At 39.5% G+C, this 13,873-nt stretch overlaps 1 protein-coding gene across 7 annotated transcripts in view; it reads left to right on the top strand.

Annotated features, from left to right (window-relative positions):
- Window positions 1-13,873, top strand: part of znf711 (zinc finger protein 711) — a 63,233-nt gene that overhangs the window by 2,001 nt on the left and 47,359 nt on the right. The window lies entirely within an intron of this gene.

The following is a 13,873-nucleotide window of genomic DNA, read 5'->3' as shown; positions in this document are numbered from 1 at the left end:
CCAAATGTCACTAAAAATGCTTGACAGAAGTCCCCATGCTTTGACGCAGAAACTTATAACCAGTCCAGAAAATGACTAAATGTTCCTGGGAATTAAACAACTGGATGTTTTGCTTGTTTCATTTTATGGGGATTTATACAGTAAGTAAAGGTGTGGTTAAACTGAGAAATTGTATCTGAAGGTAGGAGGCAGAGCTGTGTGCAGTGTATCATCTTCTGTGAATTGTTGATCATTTCAAGGATCAAAGTTACTTGGCTTTACAGGCCTTCCACATACTGTATTCCATTTATGATAGATTTTCAGTTTATACATGCAATAGAAAAACTATTGTAGTAGATTCACTTTCTTGACTGAACACTGCCTTTACGTGTATAATTACAAAAATGTTGATGCTTTGAGTTGGATAGAAGTAATGTCATATGATGTAGTAAGGACCCTGCCCTTGGTATAGATATTTCAGAAAGTTAAGTAGGAAGATTACCCAGCTTCATTTCAAAAATCTTATCAGTTTTGTTGCCATCTATATGTTGTCTGTTCGCTATAACTGTAGTTAGGTTGTTTCAGTTTGCTTGTGTAGAAAACTGATGCTAGATAACAATGCTCATAAAAACAGCATAATTTTCAATTACAGTATTCAATCATTTGCACTGTGAGCAAAACCAATTGTGCAATTGTAATAATGGGATCTGTTTTAAAAAAAAGAATTAGAATTTTGAAATTTCATTGAATTCACCAGTTTCCACGATTCATTGTTCAAGTCATGAGGTTTTAGGCCCCTGAGGCAGAAGATGAAGGGTTTCTCCTACAATTTGCAGTAGACGTTGGAGGAGGCCCAGAATGGATATGTTCTCGGGGGTGAGAGGGGAAGTTGAAGTGGATGGCCACAGGAAGGTGGATGCATACGGACCACAGATGTTCCTTGAGCCATTCTGCGGGTTTGTGCTTGAACTGTCCGATATAGAGGGGACTACATCGAAAGCACCAGATGCAATAAATTATCTTTGTTGACCAGCCACAGTGGGCTGAATAGCTTTTCGTGCTGTTAATGCCAATGAGATTGAGAGGAAAATAAGAAAAATACATTTTTTAAAATGTCTGTTTAAGATCTGAAAGAAAGAGCTTGCTCACATGAATGAGTGGCAGATAGAGTTTAGTTTAGATAGGTGCAAAGTGTTGGGAATTTTGGGAAAGCAAATCTTCGCAGGTCTTATACACTTGATGGTAAGGTCCAGGAGAGTTTTGCTGAACAGAGTGACCTTGGAGTGCAGGTTCATAGTTCCTTGAGGGTGGAGTCGCAGGTGGATAAGATAGTGAGGAGGGCATTTGGTATGCTTTCCTTTGTTGGTCAGAGTGTCAGGTGTGGGAGTTGGGGGGTCATGCTGCGGCTGTGCAGGGTGTTGGTTGGGCCGCTTTTGGAGTATTGCGTGCAATTCTGGTGTCATTCCTACTGGAAGGATGTTGTGAAATTTGGGGGAGGAGGTGGGTTCAGAGCAGATCTACAGGGTTGTTGCCAGGTGTTGGAGGATTTGGGTTATGGGGAGAGGTTGAATGGGCTGGGGCTGTATTCCCTGGAGTGTCAGAGGCTGAGGGGTAACCTTTATGGAGGTTTATAGAGTCATGAGGGGCATGGATAGGATAAATAGACAGTCTTTTCCCTGGGGTGGGGGAGTCCAGAACTGGAGGGCATAGGTTTACGGTGAGATGGAAAAGATATAAAAGAGACCTATGGAGCAACCATTTTCAGGCAGAGGATGGTGCATGTATGGAGTGGGTTGCCAGGGGAGGTGGTGGAGGCTGGTACGGTTGCAACATTTAGGAGGCGTCTGAACGGATATATGAATGTATGACTCTATATAATTTGAATTTAGAAATAATTTAAAGCTGTTGAGAAAAATTTTCTTGTCTGTTTCTTCTGATTCATTGACAGTTCAGTTCTATTAGACTTTTAGTTGCTTAATGAGATTGCAGTACAAAATTATCAATCTTTAGAAAGTCTTGCTGATCACCATGTATTTTAGTGTTGGATTGTTATTGGGGAGTATCCAAGATTTGAAATTTTGTACAAGCTAAATGCTATTTTTACTGAATTTCCTGTCTATTGTCACCCTCACATTTGATAAATAGAATTGAGAGGGAGGTTGATTTGCCATTTTTTATTTGCGTAGGTTCCCTGGTATGATTCAAAAAATCTTCCAGTCTTCTGTGCAACATTACTCATTCAGCTAACATTAATGAAACAGATTAATCATTGTTTTGATCTTGCAAGGGGCTAATAACAGTTGACACTAAATTTGAACCTGCAATGAATTACTGAAAGGAACAGATAACAAGATGGCAAGCTTCAGGTTTAAGAATTTTTTTGCGTGTATTTAAAAATGTGGACTGAATTGTGTTTTACAAAAAAAATGTATTTACCAGAATGGCTGCATAATTTTATAGCAAGAAATTTGATACCTATTCTGAACTCCATTTTTGTAGCTGTGTGATCCTGCAATGTGCAGATAGTCAGGAGCCCAGGAATTGTTTGGAAGTGGAGCTGATTGAGTTCTCAGCCAATTGAGCAGTTGGAACTGGATATTGGGTAGAGAGAGAAAAAGACGCAAAAATGCACACAGTTAATCTGCCCAGCAGAAACTGCTTGATTCCGGTGGTTAAAAAAAAGTTACCTTACCTGCAGTAGTGCTGTGAGCAGTAACTTCTGAATTGATAAATAAGAAATAATTTCCATGTCAATCAGTCACTCTGCACTTCTGACAAAGCAGTGGAGGCTTCCTGAGCAAGAGAGCGGAACACAGAGGCCTCAGCTACCCAAGAGACCTTTTTGCCTCCGCCACTACACTATCTTTCTATATTTGTCTATGTATGTCTGTAAAGGGATGTATGAGGGGATTACTCTTAAGAGTTATTTGCCAGTAGTTTATGCTTGTTTACATGTCGCTATAGCCTAATTGCTTATAATAAATAATTATAATTCAGTAGGAAACCTGGTTCATGCTTTCTATCAACCTTGAACTAAAAGTCAGGGTACTGTGTGTACTTTTAAACAAAACTTTGACATTCGATACAACTTCAGGGATAACACAAGTGAGTTCTGAAAAAGTCATTTTGGTTTCAAAATGATAATACTCTTTCTTCACAGATGCTGCCAGATTTGCTGGTTTGTCCAGTAGTTTAAGAATTTTAAAATTTCAAGCTTTAAGACCTTTGAATGTAACAGAAGCTCAACAACATTGAATAAACTATTACAGTAGTGGACTTGTACTGAAAAGGTATCCCATATAACAATCAAAATGACTGCAAATCACTACTGTTATTATATTTCTCCTTCCCTGAAATAGAATCCTAATTTTCTTAGAACTGGTACATAATGATTCATAAGACCTTAAGAATAGAAACAGGAATTGGATGTTTGATTCCTTGAGCCTATCCATCATTCAACAGGATCATGACTGATCTGACATTCTTCATCCACATTCCTGCATATTTCCTCATAACCCTTGATTTCGCCTATTGATCACAAATGTATCAATCATAACCTTAAATATATATAAGAGTTCTGGTTTATCCAAGATGGAGGCTGGGATAAAGTTGTGGCTATAAGAGCTGCTCCTTTATTTGAGGTATTTTAGGTGTTGGAGGTGATTTCCTCAAATTCCAAGAACAGCAATTATTGTTTTATAAGCTATTGTGTTGTTTTGGAACTTTGGGAGAAAAAAGATCAAAACAATGGCAATTTTAAAAGGAGGAAGACAGGCAAAAGTCAGCGGCCACAGTGAGGGAGAGAGTGAAATGACCCTACGCTGCTACCCGACACCGCAGTGACTGTACAGTTACTGCCTTTGTTGTTTGAGCTCATGTATCTCTGGACATCAGCGTGCATCTGAGAAAAATTAACAAATCGCAAAATTCACAGCTGACCTTGGAAGAACCGGTGTGGGCGAGTTCACAGCATAGGAACAAGTAGTTTTTAACATGTAACCTACCCCTGTAAGTCTACAATAGTAAGTAGAGTGGGTTTTTTAAAATTATGTTTTATTGAGGTCTTGATTAAATTTTTAAAATATAAACCATATGTACTACGTTAGACTGGAGCACTTTTTTGAGCAAAATGACGGTGCTATTTTCTGGGTCTGTAGATTGTGAAAGAGCAAATATGGCCTATAGTAGAGTGATATGCTCTTCCCGTCGGATGTGGGAGTTTAGGGAGAGTTTCCATGTTACATATGATTATGTCTGCAGAAAGTGTCTTTGGTTGTAAATCCTATCAGATCGCATGGATCGGTTGGAGCGGCAGATAGAGGCAATGAGGAATTTACAAGAGCTAGGCGGTATGATGAATGGCAGTTATAGAAAGGGAAAAATGCCAAAGATACAGTATGGTGAATGGGTTAACTCCAGGAAAGGTAGGAAGGTAGTGCAGGAGTCTTCTGTGGCTGTCACCATTTCAAATAAGTATGCTGTTTTGGAAAACATAGGGGGTGATGGACTCTTCGGGGAATGTAACACAAACAGCCAAGTTTCTGGTATTGAGACTGCCTCTAATGTAATGAGGGGTATGTCAGATTTCAACTGATCGATTGTGATAGGGGACTCTCTAGTCAGAGGCACAGACAGATATTTCTGTGGCCAGCAGCAAAAAGTCAGAATGGTGTGTTGTCTCCCTGGTGCCAAGATCAAGGATGTCTCAGAGAGGGTGCAGAATGCTCTCAAAGGGGAGAGGGACCAGCAGGAGGTCATTGTACACATTGAACAACATAGGAAGGGAGAAGGATGAGATTCTGAAGGGAGAAGATTGAAAGTTAGGCAGAAATTCAAAAAGGAGGTCCTCTAGGGTAGTAATATCTGGAATACCCAGTGCTACAAGCCAGTGTGGGTAGGAATAGGAGGGTAGAGCAGATGAATGCATGGCTGAGGAGCTGGTGCAGGGGAGAAGCGTTCACATTTTTGGATCATTGGATTCTCTTCTGGGGTCGAGATGATCTGTACAAGAAGGGCAGATTGCACCCGAATTGGAAGGGTACTAATAGACTGGTGGGGAGATTTGTCAGAGCTGCTCGGGAGGATTTAAGCTAGTAAGGGGGTGGGACCCAGCGAAATAGTGAGGAAAGAGATCAATCTAAGATTGGTATAGTTGGGAAAAGGAGTGAGTCAAACAGTGAGGGCAAACAAGAACAAAGCAGAGAACAAGGTAGGATTGATAAATTAAACTGCACTTACTTCAATGCAAGAGGCCTAACAGGGAAGGCAGATCAACCCATGGCATAGTTAGGAACATAGGACTGGGATATCATTGCAATTACAGAAACGTGGCTCAGGGATGGACAGGACTGGTAGCTTAATGTTCCAGGATACAAATGCTATAGGAAGGATAGAAAGGGGGCAGCGGAGAGGCAAGAGAGGAGGGGAATGGCATTTTTGATAAGGGATAGCATTACTGCTGTACGTAGGGAGGATATCCCTGGGAATACATCCAGGGAAGTTATTTGGGTGGAACTGAGAAATAAGAAAGGGATGATCACCTTATTGGGATTGTATAATAGATCCCCTAATACTCAGCAGGAAATTGAGAAACAAATTTTTAAGGAGATTTTAGTTATCTGTAAGAATAATAGGGTGGTTATGGTAGGGGATTTTAACTTTGCAAACATGGACTGGGATTGCCATAGTGTTAAAGGTTTAGATGGAGAGGAATTTGTTAACTGTGTACAAGAAAATTTTCTGATTCAGTATGTGGAGAAGAAGAAGAAGAAAACTTGACCTACTCATGGGGAAGTAAGGCAGGGCAGGTGACTGAGGGTGTTAGTGGGGGAGCACTTTGGGGCCAGTGACCATAATTCTGTTAGTTTTTAAGTAACGATGGAAAAGGATAGACCGGATCTAAAAGTTGAAGTCTAAAAGGAAGTTTTTAATTTTGACGGTATCAGGCAAGAACTTTCAAAAGCTATTGGGGGCTGATGTTTGCAGGTAAAGGGACGGCTTGAAAATGAGAAGCCTTCAAAAATGAAATGAGTCCAGAAACTGTATATTCCTGTTGGGGTGAAAGGAAAGCTTGGTGGGTATAGGGAATGCTGGATGACTAGAGAAATTGACCGTTTGGTTAAGAAAGGAAGCATATGTCAGGTATCGACGAGAGAGATGAGGTGAATCCTGAGAGTATAAAGGTATCAGAGTGTAGTTAAGAGGGAAATCAGGACTGCAAAAAGAGGACATGAGATAGCTTTGGCAAATACGGTTAAGGAGAATCCAAAGGGATTTTATAAATACTTTAAGGACAAAAGGATAATTAGGCAGAGAATAGGCTCCCTCAAAGATCAGCAAGGTAGCCAATGTGTGGAGATGGGGGAGATACTAAACGAGTATTTTACATCAGTGTTTACTGTGGCGAAGGACATGGAAGGTATAGAATGTGGGGAAATAGATGGTGACATCTTGAAAAATGTCCATATTACAGAGGAGGAGATGCTAGATGTCTTGAAACACATAAAAGTGGATAAATCCTCAGGACCTGATCAGATGTAGCGTAGAAGTCTGTGAAAGCTTGGGAAGTGACTGCTTGGCCCTTTGCTGAGATATTGTATCATCGATAGACACAGGTGAAGTGCCAGAAGACTGGAGTGCCACTATCTAAGAAAGGTAGTAAGGAAAAGCCAGGGCACTATAGACCAATGAGCCTGACACCGGAGGTGGGCTAGTTGTTGGAGGGAATCCTGAGGGACAGGATTTACATGTATTTGGAAAGGACTGATTAGGCACAGTCAGCGTGATTTGATGCGTGGGAAATTATCATAAACTTGATTGAGTTATTTGAAGAATTAACAAAGGGGATTGATGAGGGCAGAGCAGTGGACTTCAGTAAAGCTTTTGACAAGGTTCCTCGGGTGACAGGTAAGCAAGGTTAAATCTCATGGAACACAGGGACAACTAGCCATGGCTTAAAGGTAGAAGACAGAGGGTGGTGGTGGAGGGTTGATGTTCAAGCTGGAGGCCTGTGACCAGTGATGTGCCAGAAGAATCAGTGCTGGGTCCACTACTTTTTGTCATTTATATAAATGATTTAGATGTGAACATGGGAAGTATAGTTAGTAAGTTTGCAGATGACACTAAAATTGGAGGTGTAGTGGACAATGAAGGAGGTTATTTCAGAGGTAACAGGATCTTGATCAGATGGGCCAGTGGGCTGAGGAGCGGCAGATGGAGTTTAATTTAGATAAATGTGAGGTGCTGCATTTTGGAAAAACAAATCTTAGCAGGACTTATACACTTAATGGTAAGGTCCTAGGGAGTGTTGCTGAACAAAGAGGCCTTGGAGTGCAGGTTCATAGTTCCTTGAAAGTAGAGATCCATGTAGGTAGGATAGTGAAGAAGACATTTGGTATGCTTTCCTTTATTGATCAAAGCATTGAATATAGGAGTTGGGAGGTCATGTTGTGGCTATACAGGACATTGGTTAGGCCACTTTTGGAATATTACGTGCAGTTCTGGTCTCCTTCCTATTGCAAGGATGTTGTGAAACTTGAAAGGATTCAGAAAAGATTTACAAGGATGTTTCCAGGGTTAGAAGGTTTGAACTAGAGGGAGAGGCTAAATAGGCTGGGGCTGTTTTCCCTGGAGTGTCGGAGTCTGAGGGGTGACCTTATAGAGGTTTACAAAATCATGAGGAGCATAGATAGGATAAATTGACAAAGTATTTTCCCTGGGGTGGGGGAGTTCAGAGCTAGAGGGCATAGGTTTAGGGTAAGAGGGGAAAGATATAAAAGGGACCTACGGGGCAACGTTTTCGCACAGAAGGTGGTGCATGTATGGAATGAGCTGCAAGAGGAAAGCTGGTGGAGGCTTGTACAATTACAGCATTTCAAAGACATCTGGATGGGTATATGAATAGGAAGGAGGAAGGGTTTAGAGGAATATGAACCAAAAGCTGGCAAATGGGACTAGCTTAGGTAAGGATATCTGGTCAGTATGGACGAGTTGAACCGAAGGGTCTGTTTCCGTGCTGTACATCTCCATGACTCTGCCCCCACAGCCCTCTGTGGCAAAGGGTTCCAAAGACACTCAATCCTTTGAGAGAAGAAATTTTTCCTCATTTCAGTCTGAAATCGGTTCCTGTTCTATTCTGGTAGTAGACTCTCCCATGGGGATAAATAACCTCTTAGCATTTATCCTGTCAACCCCTTTTTAAGAATTCTATATGTTTCGATGAGAACTCTCTTCAACACTCCAATGAGTAGAGTACCAATCAGTTTAACCTTTGCTGTTAAGACAATCCCTTTGTACTGCAGATCATCCTGGCAAACCTTCGCTGAAGTGCTTCCAATGCAGTGATATCTTTCCTTCAATAAGGGGACCAAAACTGCTCTCAAAATGTGGTCTTGTCAGCACCTTGTACAGTTGCAGTAAGACTTCCCTGTGCTTATATTACAACAACATTCCATCATTCCATTAACTTTCCTGACTAGCTGTGTGCTAGTTTTGTGCACAAGTATCCCCAAGTCCCTTTGTGTTGCAGCTTTCTGCAGTTTTTCTCCATTGAAGTAATACTCTGTTCTTTAGCTCCTTTTCCTTTTCTAGCTGGATAATGTTTAACCCCCAAACCAGCTTACCTTGGAGAGATCTGTCCTTTCAGCCAAACTAGGTAAAACCAGTTTTGTTTTGACCTGGTTTCCTTCTTTAACCTTTAACTACCTAGTTAGTGGTTGTTGTAATCTAGTCTTGTTGTCAGGTAAAATTCTAAACAGGTTCTGTAATTCCCTCTTTTTATTTAAATTCAAATTAAATCTAGTTCTAAGACACACCAGTCTTATTATAACTCACATTTGCAAGATTTCTTTTTCATGGAGCTGTTTTCAGAGTCTCTATGTGAACCGAATGCTTCCTTCTTGCTGATGTAATATTAGCCATGCAACTTGAAAGTAATTCGATATGAAGCACTTTGAAACATTGCAAGAAGTGATAGGTGTTCATAACCTACATAGGCGTAATATGTTCTGTTAGATTTAAGAATTTAGAATATTAGCTCTGGTAACTTTGAACACTCTTGAGAGAATGGCACTTGAGTGATAGACATATAACACTGTTAATACTTGATTGATAGAGATATGCATCCATCCATGATTGAAGTTATGTTTCATATTTTGCTATGTTAAGATACTACTTGCCTTTAATTCAACACGAACATGTAGGTCTTCTGTGATAGTACTAAATGTATGGAACAGCTCAATGTTTGGAATATTGTTGCAAAAATGCAAAACACTCTATGCAGATGATGTCCTCCTTTTCTTAAGTGATCCTTTGATATCTGTACCCGCTTAATTCAAGTGGTCGATCTATTTAGTTTATTCTCAGGCTACAAAATTAATTTTATGAAATCGGAGGCCATGCCATTGGGTGGTCTAGCCAGTATATCAACTTACCAGACGGATCTTGCTTTCCCTTTTGGTGGTCACTGGAAGGTTTTCTATACTTAGGTATTCTTATTAACCCAGTATTTGGTCAGCTGTATAAAGCCAATTTTGTGCACCTATTAGAGAAAATAAGGCAGGACCTTCAACACTGGGGCAATCTTCCAATATGCTGGTTAGACAGAGTAGCCTTAGTTAAAATGAATATGCTACCTCGTCTCCTATATCCCACGAGAATGTTCCCTCTGCCAAGATTGGCGTTGCGTAAGCTCCACGGCTGGCTTTGTTCCTTTATCTGGAATCATAGACGACCCCTGATCAAATTAGAAAAGCTGCAGCTTCCACAGGCACGGAGAGGACTGGATTTTCCTGACTTCAGGAAGTATCAGTTGAGCTCTTTATTATTTTATGTGGCTGATTGATTGGGTCTCTTGTGATGCATAATTTGGTTAGATATAGAGATCTCCCAAGCAAAGTGCCCCCTCATCAATCTTTTACTTGTGGATAAGATGAGAGCTATCATGGACTATTGCAAACATCCTATCGTACTTGTCGCATTATCCTCCAGACTTTGTGTTAAGGTGAGGGTAACCTGCAAAACCACCCCCACCCCCGCCATACCCCCATAGTGGGAGCATCGGGTTTCCAGCCAGGGCTGACAGATGCTACATTTAAAACTTGGAGGTCCAGAGGTATTTCTTGCCTGGGGGACCTGTTAGGTGGGAAGGTTATGATGTCTTTTGAGCAGTTGCACCAGAAGTTTGGACCTCCTAACAGGGACCTTTCTCGGTATTTCCAAATATGAGATTATGAAGAACACTACACTGACAGTCAATCCTTACAAATTGGATAGGGAAAGAAGACTGCTATTGCCAGTGGGGCTGCCCTCGGTCAGTACTCTTTATCACTCATTACATAAGGATGTATCGAAAGATATGGAATAATTATTTAAAACATGGAACCGAGAATTGATGTTAGAAATCTCTTCAGAAATGTGGGAGGATATCTGGGAAAATGCCCGTAAGATCTCTATTTTGAATAGCTTGAGCTCTATTACATGAAAGATACTCCACAGGGTTCAGAAAGCACCTGAACGACTCACAAAATTTAAGGTAGGAGCATCCCCAATGTGCCCTAAATGAAAAATAGAAGTTTGGCACTCTCACGCGCTGTCTATGAACATGCCATAAGATCTGCAGGTATTGGGACAAAGCAGCGAATGCCTTGACAGAGGTCTGGGTATGGAGATTAGACTGGATCCAGTGTCTCTACTTTTGGGCTTTTCAGATTTTCCCTCCCTGAACGTGCACAGGAGGAAACTATTTTCCAATCTCTCCTTTTGTGCAAGGAAGAATATTTTAGTGAATTGGGCAGCTGAGGGCCCTCCAGGACTTCCAAACTGGCACAGGTTAATCATGGAATATATCCCCCTTGACTTCCTTACAAATATGGTGCACCAAAAAACTGAATTATTCTATAAAACATGGCAGCCCTTTTTGAACAATATCGATACAGATATTTCGGCCATATTGTCCAGGGCTTTTGTCTAGCTGTGGTAGTGGTTCTGGCTGGTCCGGAGACCCCTGGGAGGAGGAATCCCATATAAATACGGGTTTTATTATGACTTGATGCAAATCTATTTTGAACATGTACTTAGTTATTTAAGTATTTTGTTTATCGCTAGTAATGTATGATCTCCTATTTTATGTTTTGGTTGTTTGTAGGATAGATCAGTAGTTAGTTGAGTTTTTCACCTTTTTTTTGTTTGCCGTTTCGGTTTTTTTTCTTATTTATTTAATCTTATTGGTGTTTATACTTGTATTACTTTTGTAAAAAAAATTTTAAAAAATTTTCTTTTTTCAATAAAAATATCTATAAAAATGCAAAAGTTGTATACTTGTTTTATTCTTTTTAACATGGCAGGTTTACTGAAGCAATATATTACATCACTGTTGTCAGGTGAAAATGTTAAACATTTCACTGATTTTGAAAGATACTGGCTTAATAGACCCATTTGTAACATCGTTTATCTACTACTTTACAAAATCTGCTTAATAAGTTTTCTTTCCCCTCCATTTCCTTTTTAATTATTCATTATTTTAATGTTTAGGTTGCTGTACCATCTATTGGAGTATTGATTTAATTATTTTCTGTACTTCTGCCCTTCCTCTCTGCTAAGATCTTGCTTTCTTAATTATTCATTTTTGTTATTGTCTTTGCTGGTCTACGATTTGCAGTTCTTAGAAGCTGTTGCTGTGCTACTGATGTAAGAAGTTTTTCCTCCGGTAACCCATGATCTGTATCTGGCATAGGTAACAAGAAGAGAAAAACTGGAAACACTCAACTGGTTAGGCAGCATCTGTAGAGAGAGAGAGTTATATTTCAAGTTGATGACCTTTCAACAAAACTGATGCTTTTTCCAATTGTTTTGTTCTTTCAGATTTTCAGTGTCCACAGTACTTAATGATTTTCACTCTGGTTTAAGTCTGATTGAATCCAGCTACAATGTCTTCAGTCAATTCAGTGACTGGTATTTCATTAGTTTTCCCTTAATAGTAATAGTTCCCTCCACAAGAAAAGATTTTGTGAAGAGTCTGCTTGTTCAGAATTTTTTGTGAGAATTATTTATGCATTTTCCACTTGGTTGTCAGGTGACACAGGTCATCAAGTATGTTCCATGTAATCTATTTCCATCAGGAACATGGTGAAAAGTGCACCTCCCTGGGTATGCATATAGTCTCAAGTCCCCTGGCAGTTGAAGGATCCCAGTCGTCATGTGATTGTTATTGTGGTGAATTCACCATCATGGTTTCACAAGAGGAAAATGAAAATTGTGTTGTGTATTTTTTTAAGTAGCATTTATTCTGGTTCAAAACAATATCAAGGCCCTAGTGAAATTTCCAATTCTAGAAGATCTCAGCTTAAAGTAGATTTATGCAGGGAAAGTTTCTTGAAGCTGCTTCATTAATTGACAAATTCTTGTGTTTAATATTTTTGTTTTCTTTTGTTTGGTGCCTTACATCGTTAGCTGAAAAGGATGAAGAAATGACTGAGCAGATTGCTCTTTGTTTGTTAGTTGCTGGTTCCAGGTTGGTGTGTTTTTAGTGCTTCATAATTGATTAATTACATTTTCCTAATTGGGTTACAAATGGAGATGGATTTTGGCTACTTTACAGTAGAATATTTAAGTTGATCAATATGACCCATGAGAGGTGCAATACTATCTACTTCGTGCAAGGTACTTTTAATATAGGTAGATACTTGTATGAGAAATGAGGGTAAACTAATGATTTTAATGTATGTGTAAAGTAATCATTATGGAACGCCTTGCCAAACTTGGCATTGTTGGTAGTGATCTATTATTAGATGTGGGGTTTATTTTGAGAGTGAATAAAACATGATCATTAGTATGAAATAGAGGAAAAGGTTACTTTTATATATTTATTCTAGGTGAGTTGTTAAAGTAAATTAAGGATACACTTCAGCTTTCAAAGTATGCGACTATTTACCTGTTCTTTTAATTAAGCTTATTAAAAGCATCACCTACAGAGCTTCATAATGTTGGGCATCCTGTGTTCAGCAACAGTTTCAAAAAAATACCATGTTATGTGTTAATTTTATTGGCGAATGTTCCAGCAAAGTTAGTTCTATCCTTTTGCCAATCATTGACCAACATCTACTTATGAGTCGAGGAAATTAGATGCCTCCACAGAGAATTGGAATACACAACAACTTCATGAAATGTCCCAAGTTGCTTCACAGGAGCATTCTTAAAAAATAACACTGAACTACCAAAGGAACTATTAAGTCAGATGATCAACAGCCTTGTTAAAGACTTAGGTTTTAAGAAGTGTCTTAAAGGCAAAAGGGCAAACCGTAGGAAGGAAATTCCAGAGGTTGAGCTTGGGAATAGGCAGATGAACCACAGCCACAAATGACTGAACAATTCGTATCTCAGATGGTCGTGTGATTAGTGGTGATTGCAGAGTTGAGGAGGATCAATGCCATAAAGGAATGCAAACAGAAAGAAATTCAATTGTAAAACAAAAGTTAAGTTGTGACAATATGTTATTGATGACGCTGTTCAAACAACAAAAGAAATGTAAACAGGAATTTGCACTTGTATAGCTCCCTTTTTACATGGAATACCATCCAATATTCCATTATCTTGGAGAAAAAGGGCAAACACTACCAGCAGTGTAAGATGGCAGCCAAGCTTCTCAAATAAGCATTATACCAAATAACTGATAATATAGAGAACATTTTTAAATTAAAATAAAGTCCTAAATATTTTCTTTCTGAGATCTCCCTTGTAGGACGATAGCGCAGATGCTGACAAAATATGCAGAAACATTTGCTATAGTATGTCCAATCAGACATTGACATTCACTCCTTTTTTGGGATGGTAACAGATTGTACATTGTCTTGATTGAGAATTACAACTTCCTTACAAACCCCTGCCTTAAGCAGACATG

The sequence above is a fragment of the Chiloscyllium punctatum genome, chromosome 25 (assembly GCF_047496795.1).
Source record: "Chiloscyllium punctatum isolate Juve2018m chromosome 25, sChiPun1.3, whole genome shotgun sequence".
Taxonomy (NCBI): Eukaryota; Metazoa; Chordata; class Chondrichthyes; order Orectolobiformes; family Hemiscylliidae; genus Chiloscyllium; species Chiloscyllium punctatum.
The sequence above is the reverse complement of the archived record's forward strand: the minus strand, read 5'-3'. Positions and strand labels throughout refer to the sequence as shown.